This window comes from Mobula hypostoma, chromosome 4 (assembly GCF_963921235.1).
Source record: "Mobula hypostoma chromosome 4, sMobHyp1.1, whole genome shotgun sequence".
In the NCBI taxonomy this organism is placed as follows: domain Eukaryota; kingdom Metazoa; phylum Chordata; class Chondrichthyes; order Myliobatiformes; family Myliobatidae; genus Mobula; species Mobula hypostoma.
The window spans coordinates 203,126,713-203,140,519 of NC_086100.1; the positions used below are offsets into that span (position 1 = coordinate 203,126,713).

The following is a 13,807-nucleotide window of genomic DNA, read 5'->3' on the forward strand; positions in this document are numbered from 1 at the left end:
TTGCCTTCCTTGCAACAGACACAATCTGTAAATTAACCTTCTGGGAGTCTTGCACAAGGACTGCAAAGTCCATCTGCACCTCTGATGTTTGATTTTTCTCCCCATTAAGATAATAGTCTGTACTATTGTTCCTTTCACCAAAATGCATCATCATACATATTCCAAAACTGTATTCCAACTGCCAATTTTTCACCCACTCTTCCAATTTGTTTAAGTCCTGCTGCAATCACATTCCTCCTCAGCACTACCTACATCTCGACCTATCTTCATATCACCTGCAAAGTTTGGCACAAAGCCATGAATTCCATTATCCAAATCATTGATAAACAATATGAAAATTAGCGGTCCCAATCCAGACCCTTGAGGAACACTACAGGTTTCCAGCAGTCAGCCAGAAAAGTCCCCTTTTATTCCCACTCACTGCCTACTGCCTGTTAGCCATCCACTATCTATACCAGTACCTTTCCTGTAGCGCCAAGCAGCCTCATGTATGGCACCTTATCATAAAAACTTAGAAAACATACAGCACAATACAGGCCCTTAGACCCACAAAGCTGTGCCAAACATGTCCCTACCTTAGACCAGGCTTTACCCATAGCCCTCTATTTTTCTAAGCCACCCAGGAGTCTCTTAAAAGACCCTATCATTTCCGCCTCCACCACCGCCGCCGGCAGCCCATTCCACGCACTCACCACACTCTGCATTTTTTTTAAAAAAAACAACTTGCCCCTGACATCTCCTCTGTAGCTACTTCCAAGCACCTTAAAACTATGCCCTCCCATGCTAGTAATTTCAGCCCTGGGGAAAAGCTTCTTACTATCCACACAATCAATGCCTCTCATCATCTTATACACCTCTATCAGGTCACATCTCATCCTCCATCGCTCCGTCCAAGGAGAAAAGGCCGAGTTCACTCAACCTATTCTCATAAGTCATGCCCCCAATGCAGGCAACATCCTTGTAAATTTTCTCTGCACCCTTGCTATGGTTTCCACGTCCTTCCTGTAGTGAGGTGACCAGAATTGAGCAAAGTACTCCAAGTGGGGTCTGACCAGGGTCCTATATAGCTGCAACATTACCTCTTGGCTCTTAACCTCAATCCCACAGTTGATGAAGGCCAATACACCATATGCCTTCTTAACCCCAGAGTCAACCTGCATAGCAGCTTTGAGTGTCCTATGGACTCGGACCCCAAGATTCCTCTCATCCTCCACACTGCCAAGAGTCTTACCATTAATACTATATTCTGCCATCGTATTTGACCTACCAAAATGAACCGCCTCACACTTATCTGGGTTGAACTCCATCTGCCAATTCTCAGCCCAGTTTTGCATCCTATCAATGTCCTGCTGTAACCTCTGACATCCCTCCACACTCTCCGCAACACCTCCAACCTTTGTGTCATCAGCAAACTTACTAACCCATCCCTCCACTTCCTCATCCAGGTCATTTATAAAAATCACGAAAAGTAAGGGTCTCAGAACAGATCCCTGAGGCACAACACTGGTCACTGGCCTCCATGCAGAATATGACCCATCTACAACCACTCTTTGCCTTCTGTGGGCAAGCCAGTTCTGGATCCACAAAGTAATGTCTCCTTGGATCCCATGCCTCCTTACTTTCTCAATAAGCCTGGCATGGGGTACCTTATCAAATGCCTTGCTGAAATCCATATACACTACATCTATGGCTCTTATCTTCATCAGTGTGTTTAGTCACATCCTCAAAGAATTCAATCAGGCTCGTAAGGCACGACCTGCCTTTGACAAAACCATGCCGACTATTCCTAATCATATTGTGCCTCTCCAAATGTTCATAAATCCTGCCTCTCAGGATCTTCTCCATCAATTTACCAACCACTGAAGTAAGACTCACTGGCCTATAATTTCCTGGGCTCTATCTACTCCCTTTCCTGAATAAGGGAACAACATCCGCAACTCTCCAATACTCCGAAAATCTCTCCCATCCTCAGTGATGATGCAAAGATCATTGCCAGAGGCTCAGCAATATCCTCCCTCGCTTCCCACAGTAGCCTGGGGTACATCCCGTCCGGTCCCGGTGACTTATCCAACTTGATGCTTTACAAAAGCTCCAGCACATCCTTTTCCTTAATATCTACATTCTCAAGCTTTTCAGTCTGCTGTAAGTCATCCCTACAATCGCCAAGATCCTTTTCCGTAGTGAATACTGAAGCAAAGTATTCATTAAGTACTTCCGCTATTTCCTCCAGTTCCATACACACTTTCCCACTGTCACACTTGACTGGTCCTATTCTCTCACGTCTTATCCTCTTGCTCTTCACATTCTTGTAGAATGTCTTGGGGTTTTCCTTAATCCTGTAAGCCCCGGCCTTTTCATGGCCCTTTCTGGCTCTCCTAATTTCATTCTTAAGCTCCTTCCTGCTAGCCTTATAATCTTCTAGATTCATATCATTACCTAGTTCTTTGAACCTTTCGTAAGCTCTTCTTTTATTCTTGACTAGATTTACAACAGCCTTTGTACACCACGGATCTTGTACCCTACCATCCTTTCCATGTCTCATTGGAACGTACCTACTCAGAACCCCATGCAAACATCCCCTGAACATTTCCCACATTTCTTCTGTATGTTTCCCTGAGAATATCTGTTTCCAATGTATGCTTACAAGTTCCTGCCTGATAGCCTCATATTTCCCCTTACTCTAATTAAAAGTTTCCCTAACTTGTCTGTTCCTATCCCTCTCCAATGCTATGGTAAAGGAGATAGAACTGTGATCACTATCTTCAAAATGCTTTCCCACCGAGAGACCTGACACATGACCAGGTTCATTTCCCAATACCAGATCAAGTACAGTCTCTCCTCTTGTAGGCTTATCTGCATATTTTGTTAAGAAACCTTCCTGAACACACCTAACAAACTCCATCCCATCTAAACCCCTCACTCTAGGGAGATGCCTATCAATATTTGGGAAATTAAGATCTCCTGCCACAACAACCCTGTTATTATTACTCCTTTCCAGAATCTGTCTCCCTATCTGCTCCTCATTGTCACTGTTACCATTGGGTGGTCTATAAAAAACACCCAGTACAGTTATTGTCACCTTCCTAGTCCTAACTTCCACCCACAGGGACTCCATAGACAACCCCTCCATGACTTTCTCCTTTTTTTGCAACTGTGACATTATCTCTGATCAACAGTGCCACACCCCCACCTCTTTTGCCTCCCTCCCTATCCTTTCTGAAACATCTAAAGCCTGGCACTTGAAGTTGCCACTCTTGCCCCTGCACCATCCAAGTCTCTGTAATGGCCATAACATCATAGCTCCAAGTGCCTTCTGAAAATCAACGTAAAAGACAACCACTGCCTCTTCTTTGTCCACCCTGCTTCTTGCTTCCTTGAAGAATTCTAACAGATTTGTCAGGCAAGATTTTCCTTTACAGAAACCATGCTGACTTTGACGTACTTTATCATTAGCCTCCAAGTACCCCAAAACCTCATCCTTAATAATAGACTCCAACACTTTCTCGACCACTGAGATTAGGCTAACTGGCATATAATTTTTTTTTTCTTTTGCCTTCCTCCCTTAAAGAGTGGAGTGACTTTCGTGGTCTTCCAGTCCTCTGGGACCATGTCAGAATCAAGTGATTCTTGAAAGATCATGACCAGTGCATCCATTATCTCTTAAGTAACCTCTCCGGTTATCCACCTTAAGGCTTTTGAGTTTGCCTAGCACTTTTTCCTTTGTAAAAGTAATGGCACTCACACCTGCTCAGAGACACTCACAGACCTCTGGCTCACTGCTAATGTCTTCCACAGTGAAGACTGATGCAAAGTACGCATTAACTTCATCTGCCGTTTCTTTATCCCCCATTACTACCTCACCAGCATCATTTTCCAGTGGTTCAATATCAACTCTTACCTCCCTTTCACTCTTCACATAAGTGTAAAAAATGTTATTTCATCTTTTCCCTTAAAGCTTTTCAGTTGCCTTTTGTTGGATTTTGAAAGCTTCCCAATCATCCATCTTCCCACTCACTTTTGCTACTTTATATGCCCTTTCCTTGGCTTTTTTGCAGTCCTCAATGTCCCTTGTCAGCCACGATTGTCTGCCCCTGCCATTTGAGGACTACTTCTTCTATGGGTCATATCTGTCCTGCACCTTGTGAACTATTCCCAGAAATTTCAGCCTTCTCTGCTTTGCCATCATCCCTGCCTGCTTCCAATCCACCTGGGCAAGCTCCTCTTTCATGCCTCTGTAATTCCCTTTATTCAGTTACGATACTGATATATGTGACTAGTGCTTCTCCCACTCAAATTAATCATGTTATGATCACTGCCTCCGAAGGGTTCCTTTACATTAAGCTCCTTGATACAACCTGAATTATTACACAACACCCAATTTGAGATAGCCTTCCCCCCCCACCCCCCCCCCACCCCCGGAGCAGGCTCAAGCACAAGCTGCTCTAAAAAGCCATCTCACAGGCATTCAACAAATTCCCTCTCTTGTGATTCGACATCAACCTGATTTCCCCAATCCCCTTGCATATTGAAATCCATTATTACAATTGTGTCATTACCCTTATTCCATGCCTTTGCAGCTCCGTTTGCAAACTCAACCCCACATCTTGGCTACTATTTGGCGGCCTGTATACGATTCCCATGAAAGTTTTTCACCCTTGCAGTTTCTTAACTCCACCCACAAAGATTCAGCATTCTCTGACCCTATGTCACCTCTTTCTAAAGATGTAATTCCATCTCTTAGCAACAGAGCCACAGCACTGCCTATGCCTTCCTGCCTGTCCTCTTGATGCAATTTATATCCTTTGATGTTAAGCTCCCAGCTATGACCTTCTTTCAGCCAGAACTCAGTGAAACCCACAAGATCATATCTTGCAAACTTGATTTGAGTTTATTTTGATGTTCTGACCAATAAAGGTGATGTGGGCAAGGTGGAAGAAGTGGTGTTCATGGATTCCATTTGGGTCATTGATAAGGATCCATGTGGTAGACTGCTCTGTAAGATTAGGTCACAGGAAATCCAGGGAAAGCTGGTAAATTGGATACACAATTGGCCTGAGATGAGAAAGCAGAGGGAAATGGTGGAAGGTTGTTTCTCAGACTGGAGTCCTGTGACTACTAGTGTGCTACACGGGTCCATAAGACCATAAGATTGTATACATTTCTTTGACATTAAATGTACCTTTGACATTGGAGCAGAATTCGGCCATTTGACCCATTGAGTCTGCTTTGCCATTCAATATGGCTGATCCTTTTTCTCCCTCCTCAGCCCCACTGCCAGGCCTTCTCCCCATAACCTTTGATAACGTGTTCAATCAAGAATCTATCAATCTCTTCCTTAAATACACCCAACGACCTAGCCTCCACAGCTGCCCATGGTAACAAATTCCAAAAATTCACCACGCTCTGGCAAAAGAAATTTCTCTGTGTCTCTGTTTTCATTGGACGCCCCTCTAACCTAAGTTTGTGCCCTCTTGTACAACTCCTCCATGGCAAACATCCTTTCTACATCTAACCTGTCTAGCTTTCAACATTCAAAAGGTTTGAATGAGATTCCCCCTCATCCTTCTAAATTCAAGCGAGTATAGATTCAGAGATATCAAACATTCCACATATAACAACCCTTGCATTTCCAGAATCATTTTTATGACCCTCCTGTGAACCCTTTCCAATGACAGCATATCTTTTTATAGATGAGGAGCCCAGAACTGTTCATAATACTCAAGGTGAGGCCTCACCAGTGCCTTATAAAGCCTCAGCATCACATCCTTGCTCTTGTATTCTAGACCTCTTGAAATGAATGCAAACATGGCATTTGCCTTCCTCACCACCAACTGAACCTGCAAAGTAACCTTTAGGGTGTTCCTAAGTCCCTTTGCATCTCAGATTTTTGGATTTTCTCCCTGTTTAGAAAATAGTCTGCACATTTATTTCTGCTACCAAAGTGCATGACCTTGCATTTTCCAACATTGTATTTCATTTGCCACTTATTTGCCCATTCTCCTAATCTTTCAAAATACTTCTGCATCTTGCCTGTTTGCTCAACACTACCTGCCCCTCCACCAATCTTTGTATCACTTGAAAATTGGCAACAAAGCCATCTTTTTTTTTCATCATCTAAATCATTGATATACAGCATAAAAAGAAGTGGTCTCAACACCAACCCCTGTAGAACACCACCAGTCACTGGCAGCCAACCAGAAATGAATTCTTTCATTCCCACTCACTGCCTCCTACCATTCAGCCAATGCTCTGACCATGCTAGTAACTTTCCTGTAATACCATGAGCTCTAATCTTGGTAAGCAGCCTCATGTGTGGCACCTTGTCAAAGGCCTTCCGAAAGTCCAAATGTACAACATCGACTGCATCCCCTTTATCTATCCTACTTGTAATCTCCTGAAAGAATTCCAACAAGTTCGTCAGGCAAGATCTTCCCTTCAGGAAACCATGCTGACTTTGTTCCATCTTGTCCTGTGTCACGAAGTACTCCATAACCTCACCCTTAACAATTGATTCCATCATCTTCTCAACAACTGAAGTCAGACTAACTTGCCCATAATTTCCTTTCTGCTGCCTCCCTCCTTTCTTAGAAAATGGGGTGACATTTGCAATTTTCCAGTCCTCTGGCACCATGCCAGAGTCCAGTGATTTTTGAAAGATCATTACTAATGCCATCACAATCTCTACCACTGCCTCTTTCAGAACCCTGGCCGAGATGACTTATGTACCCTTAGGTCATTCCGCTTTTTAAGTATCTTCTCTCTTGTAATAATAACTGCACTAATTTCTCTTCCTGCACATCCTTCCACATCTGGCACACTGCTAGTATCTTTCACAGTGAAGACTGTGATATAAAATACTTCTTTAGTTCATCTGCCGTCTCTTTGTCACCCGTTATCATTTCTCTGGCCTCATTTTGTAGCGGAACTATATCCACTCTCATCTTCCTTTTATTTCTTACATACTTGAACAAGCCTTTACTATCCACATTGATATTATTTGCTAGCTTGCTTTCATATTTCATCTTTTCCTTCCTAATGATTCTTTTAGTTGCTCTCTGTAGGATTTTAAAAGCTTCCCAATCCTCTGTCTTCCCACTTATTTTTGCTTTGTTGTATGCTCTTTCTTTTTCTTTTTCAATAGGTTTGACTTCCCTTGCCAGCCACAGTTGTACTATTTTGCCATTTGAGTATTTCCTTGTTTTTGGAATACATCTCTCCCGCACCTTCCTCGTTTTTCCCAGAAACTGTCTCCATTGCTGCTGTGCTGTCATCCCTGCCACATTTCCTTCCAGGTTACTTTGGCCAACTCCTGTACTCCGCAGAAATATTGCTACACCAGTCTTTACTTTCTTCCTATCAAATTTCAAGTTGAACTCAATCAAATTGTGATCACAATTTCCGAAGGATTCTTCATCTTAAGCTCCCTAAACACCCCCAGTTCATTACTTAACACCGAATCCACTATAGCTGATCCCCCAGTAGGCTCAACAACAAGCTTCTCTAAAAAGCCATCTGATGGGCATTCAACCAACACACACTCTTGAGGTCCATTTCCAACCTTATTTTCCCAATCAATCTGTATGCTGAAATCTCCCATGACTATCATAACATTTCCTTTTGTAATCTGTGGACCACTTCCCAGCCACTGTTGGGAGGCCTGTATATAACTGCCATCAGGGTCCTTTTACCCTTGCAGTTTTTTAACTCGGCTATAAGGATTCAACAGGTTCTGATGGTATGTCACATCTTTCTAATGATTTGATGCCATTCTTTACCAGCAGAGCCACACCCTCTAACTACCTTCCTATTCCTCCGATACAACATGTAAACTTGGATATTTTGCTCTCAACTACAACCATTCTTCAGCCACGATTTTGTGCTGGCCGTAACATCATATCTGACAGTAATCTGTAAAAGTGCAACAAGATCATCCACCTTATTTCTTTTACTCCATGCATCAAGATATAACACTTCGAGTACTGCATTTGCTACCTTTTTTTGATTCCGCATTCCTAATACACTGATTCTCACCCTGCTGGCTGTAATTATGCCCCATCATCTGCCTGCCCTTCCTGACAGTCTGACTGCACTCTATCCTTGCTTTTTTACCATCCGTCCTATTCTGAGTCCCTCTCCTCTGGTTTGCTCCCCCCTGCCAAATTAATTTAAACTCTCTCCGACAGCTCTGACAAACTGTGCTTCCAAAGCCAGTGGTGGACCCATTGCTATTTGTCATCTGTTTCATTGATTTAGATAAGAATGTGCAGGGAGAGGGTTGCTCTCTCCTTTTTCTCCCTCTGTCCCTCTCACTATACCCCTTGCCATCCTCTGGTTTTCTCCCCCCCCCCTTGTCTTTCTCCCCAGACCTCCCGTTCCATGATCCTCTCATATCCCTTTTGCCAATCACCTGTCCAGCTCTTGGCTCTATCCCTCCCCCTCCTGTCTTCACCTATCATTTCGGATCTCCCCCTCCCCCTCCCACTTTCAAATCTCTTACTAACTCTTCCTTCAGTTAGTCCTGACGAAGGGTCTCGGCCCGAAACGTCGACTGTACCTCTTCCTAGAGATGCTGCCTGGCCTGCTGCGTTCACTAGCAACTTTGATGTGTGCTGCTCAAATGTTGAAAGGTCTAGGTAGGGTGGTTGTGGAGAGGATGTTTCCTCTGGTGCGGGTATCCAGAACTAGAGGACACAGCCTCAAAATTGAGGGGCAACCTTTTAGAACAGAGGTAGGAAGAACTTTTTTTTTTAGCCAGAGAGTGGGAATCTGTGGAATGCTCTGCCACAGACTGCGGTGGAGGACAAGTATATCTAAGGCGGAAGTTGATTGTTTCCTGATCAGTCAGGGCATCAAAGGATATGGTGAGAAGGCAGGTGTTTGGGGTTGACTGGTATCTGGAATCAGCTATGATAGAATGGCAGAGCAAACTTGATGGGCTGAACGGCATAATTCTGCTCCTTTGTCTTATGACACAGCCTAGAATAAAGGAGTGTCCTTTTTGAATAGAGGTGAGGAGGAATTTCTTTAGCCAGAGATAGGTAAATGTCGCCACAGGTAGCTGTGGAGGCCATCTTTAGGTATATTTAAGGCAGAGGTTGATAGATTGATTGATTAGTCAGGGCATGAAGGGATATGTGGAGAAGACAGGAGACTGCAGCTGAGAGGGAAAATGGATTAGTCATGATGAAATGGCAGAGCAGGCTAATTCTGCTCCTATATCTTAAGGTCTTATGCTCTTTCGATTCTACAGATATTTTAAGAGCAAAAGGATTATATGGGACAAAATTAATATTCTGGAGATCGGATTAGTAATCTATGTATGGAGCCAAAAGAGATGGGAGAGGGCTTAAATAACTTTTTTTTGCATCTGTATTTATTCAGAAGATGGACACTGAGTCTATAGAGGTAAAGTCGGAACAACTTCATAGACCCAATACAGATTACAGAGGTGGGGATGTTTGGTGCCCTAAGGCAAATCATAGTGGATAAATCTCCCAGGGCCTAACAATGTGTTCCCTAGGACTCTTTGGGAGGCAACTGCAGAATTTGCAGGGGCCCTAACAGAGATACTTAAATCATCCTTGGCAACAGGATAGATAGCAGAGGGTTTTGGAGGATAGCCAATGTTGTTCCGTTATTTAAGAAAAGCTCTGAACATAAAACAAGAAATTATAGGCTGCTGTGTTTGACATCAGTAGTTAGAAAGTAATTGGAAGATATTCTAAGGGACTGGATATATAAATATATGGATAGACGTGGACAGATTAAGGATAGTCAGCATGGCTTCATGCGCCGTAGGTCATACCTAACTAATCTTACAGAGTTTTTTGAGGAAGCTACCAGAAAGGTGGATGAAGGCAAGGCAGTGGATGTTGTCTGCATGGACTTTAGTAAGACATTTGACAAGGTCCCGCATGGAAGGTTGGTCAAAAAGTTTTAGTCTCTCAGCATTCAAGATGAAATTGGATTAGATATCCAATTGGTGGGGAAAACAGATGCTTGCCTCTTTGACTGGAGGCCTGTGACTAATGGAGTGCCGCAGGATTGGTGCTGGGGCCTTTGTGTGTGATCTATATCAATGATCTGGATGATGATAATGTGGTTAATGATCAGCAAATTTGTGGATGACAGCAAGATTGGGGGCATAGTGGACAGCGAGGAAGTCTTTCATGGCTTGCAGAGGGATCTGGATCACCTGGAAAAATGGACTGAAAAATGATAGAAGGAACTTAATACAGACAAGTGCGAAGTGTTGCACTTTGGTAGGACTAACCAGGGTAGATCTTACACAGTGAACGGTAAGGCACTGAAGAATGTGATAAAACAAGGGGATCTAGGGATACAGGTCCATAATTCATTGAAAGTGTTGTCACAGGTAGATGGGGTCAAAAAGAAAGCTTTTGGCACATTGGCCTTCATAAATCAAAGTATTGAGTACAGGAGATGAGATGTTATGTTGAAGTTGTATAGGATGTTGGTGAGGCATAATTTGGAGTATTGCGTGCAGTTTAGGTCACCTACCGACAAGAAGGATAAGTAAGGTTGAAAGAGTATGGAGAAAATTTACAAGGATGTTGCCGGGTCTAGAGGACCTGAGTTAGAAGGAAAGATTGAATAGGTTAGAACTGTACTCCTTAGAATGTAGGAGATTGAGAAGAGATTTGATAGAGGTATACAAAATTATGTGGGGTATTGATAGGGTAAATGCAAGCAGGCTTTTTCCACTGACATTGGGTTGGACCTCAACAAGAGGTCATGGGTTAAAGGTGAAAGTTGAAAATTTTTCAGGGGAACATGAGGGGAAACTTCTTCACTCAGAGGGTTGTGAGAGTGTGGAACAAGCTGCCAGCACAAGTGGTGCATGTAAACTCGATTTCAATATTTAAGGGAAGCCTGAACTGGTACATGGATGGTATGGGTATTCCCGGTAAACTCATTGGGAGTATGCAGTTTAAATGGTTCTGGCATGGGCTAGATGGGCTGAAGAGCCTGTTTCTTTTTTATGACTCTGACTGGGCATCTACCCTATCTATGCCCCTCATGATTTTATACACTAGGTCTTTTCCTCTGTTTGTGAGAAAAGTAACCCTCAGATCCCCTCTGAATCTCTTGTCCTGTTTTCTGTGAGCAAATCTCAAGCACTAAGATTATTCAAATTTTGCCAAGATTGATTGAACAAGCAGGCATTTAAATTTGAATGCTAGACCCCAGCTCTTCAGTACACATTATGGAAAGTACCAGCTTAAGCATCAGTCTTTGTAACTTCAGTATTTGATTGCAGGGGATTTTACAATAAAGCTCACAATTTGTAAACCCAGATAAAAGTGTTTGAGAAACTAAAGTCCATGCTTTATTAAAAACTATTTTATACTATTGGATCAACTCTGAGTTAAATCAGGTTGGCACCTTAATGATTTGGAATTTGTCCTAGACAATCGGCTGCAATGCATTTGCAGGTAGACAGCTGTTTGTGCAGCATATCTGCTGCTTGATCAGCTGACATTGCTCATTTGTTCTAAACCAGCACAACACAAAGGTAAATTCAAACGAATGTACTTGGAGAACAAGGGTGGACAAAATGAAGTGGCTGCAAGCTGTTCCTCGGGGCAGTTGTGTGCTGTGTTTACTGAATAGTATAGAACATTTACCAAATACATGTGGCTCTCTGACTTTCAGTATTTTTCCTCCTTTGACCAATTTACTCAATTTGGAGGATTATGCTCATGGAGTCATTATTAAAAATTCAAATTTGTTTTCTGTGCATACTCATCTGATTCAACCGATGAGTTGTGGAAGATTTGACTCCAGAGTAAATATGGATCATTCTTTGGTTCAGATACTTTAGATGCACTTTAGATGTCGCTTTCATTATCAATCATTTTGGGACTGTAAGCAATGGTGATAAAATGTATATTTAATAATTTATGAATAAATGTTAAATAGAAATTGAAAAATACTTCCTGTGTGCTGCTGTATTTAGAGCTGCAGATTGTCTGGTGCGAACATTCACTATTTTCTTCAGGAGTCATGGAGTAATAGAGCAGTTGCCTACGCTGACATGGTGTTCACCAAGCTTGCCTCATTTGTCTGAGTGACCCAGAGTTCTCTAAACACCAACGATCCATCTGCTCATCCAGAATACTTTTGAATCTGTCCACTGTTTCATACCTTCCTCAAACACGGTCTCCAGAAGCTCATTCTATCTAAAGGAGGAGAAGATGGCGGCACGACGCAGCTTGCACGGCCACTCCGGTGAATGATATCTGTAATCTGTCAAGTCGGGTGCCCTGCACAATCCTGATTTGATGGAGACAGACGTGAGAGAACGGAGGAACATCTGGGGAAACTTCTGAAATGCCTGCTTCGCTGCCGCTATTATTGCACGATCCAGAATCTCCGGAGGGGAAGGCCCCGAGTCCTCGGCTTTGCTTGTTGCTCGGCGGCTGGGACGGGGTTGAAGCGCTCGGCAGAGATGGTGTTCGGTGCTCGGTGTCGGAGGCTCGAAGTTTTCGGACGGACTCAGAATCAGCTGCTTCCAATGCATCGTCAGTTTCGTTGCCTGGGGATTTATGGCAGAGAGAGTTTCTCCCTTCTGCTGCTTGCTATCGGGGACTATCGGGAGTCGATCGGAACTTTGAGACTTCTTTTTATCGTTCCCATGGTCTGCGCCTTATCAAATTATGGTATTGCTTTGCACTGCTGTAACTATACGTTATAATTATGTGGTCTTATCAATGTTAGTCTTTGGTTTGTCCTTTTTTTGTGATGTCACGCTGGAGGAGCTTTGTATCATTTCTTAACGCATGCATTTCTAAATGACAATAAACAAGGACTGAGTGTCCTCATAATCTAATATCTGACGAATGTAAGCGCGACAGGGCGGTCGCTCGCTGGTGCTCCTCTCCACGTGGGGGGGAGGGTGTTTCCCGGTCCTGGGATGCCTGCTGGCCTAGCCGGCACTCTTGCTTCACGCTCGATGTCCTGCCACACACGCAATCCGCCTTCCCTGTTCTCTCGCTCTTGCCAGTCAGTCGCGGAGGAGGAGGGGCTGGTCGTCGGCGGAGCGCTGGCAGGTGCGACGGGAGGCCTGAGGCGGGCGACGCGGCACAAAGCCGAAAGAAAACCTCTTAGACAACTCTTAGCGGTGCATCACTCGGCTCGTGCGTCGATGAAGAACGCACTAGCTGCGAGAATTAATGTGAATTGCAGGACACATTGATCATCGACACTTTGAACGCACTTTGCGGCCCCGGGTTCTTCCCGGGGCTACGCCTGCCTGAGGGTCGCTTGTACGATCAATCGCGCTCGCTTGCCGCCAGGCTGGCGGGAGCGCGGCTGGGGCGTCGCAGAGGAGCCTGAACCCTCTATGTCCCCCTAAGTGCAGACCCCGGAGCCCTCCGCGCCACGCGGCTGCCTCCCCCGTGGAGCCGCGTGGCCACCTCGGAGGCCCTCGCCCCGTCCGCCAGCGGACGCGGTGCGGCGGGGGCTTTCCCCTGCACGGCCGTCCCTGCGGCAGCGCCGGGCCCCTCCGCCGCGGGCTGGTCGTCGCTTCTGACCGCCGCCTTGCTCGGGACTGTCGTCTGCCTCGCCGAGGCGTTGCCGTCGCCGCGAGACCGAGTGGCGAGGCAATCGAGAAGAGGCGACGGGGAGATGGAGAGCGAGAGGGTCGACGGGACGGACAACCTCGCTCCCGGCGAGCTTGACACGGAAAGAGGGCCGCGCCCCGCACGTAAGGGATCGGCCTCGCGCCGCGGCGCCTCCCTGGCGTGTGCACCTCTTCCGCCTTTCGGCCCACCCACCAGGCACC

The 13,807-nt window shown here is 44.8% G+C and overlaps 1 non-coding gene across 1 annotated transcript; it reads left to right on the plus strand.

The window, feature by feature from the left end:
- Window positions 1-13,133: 13,133 nt before the first annotated feature.
- On the plus strand, window positions 13,134-13,286 carry LOC134346033 (5.8S ribosomal RNA). Its single transcript, XR_010017797.1, has one exon. It is a non-coding gene; the product is annotated as a 5.8S ribosomal RNA (ribosomal RNA).
- The last annotated feature ends 521 nt before the right edge of the window (window positions 13,287-13,807 follow it).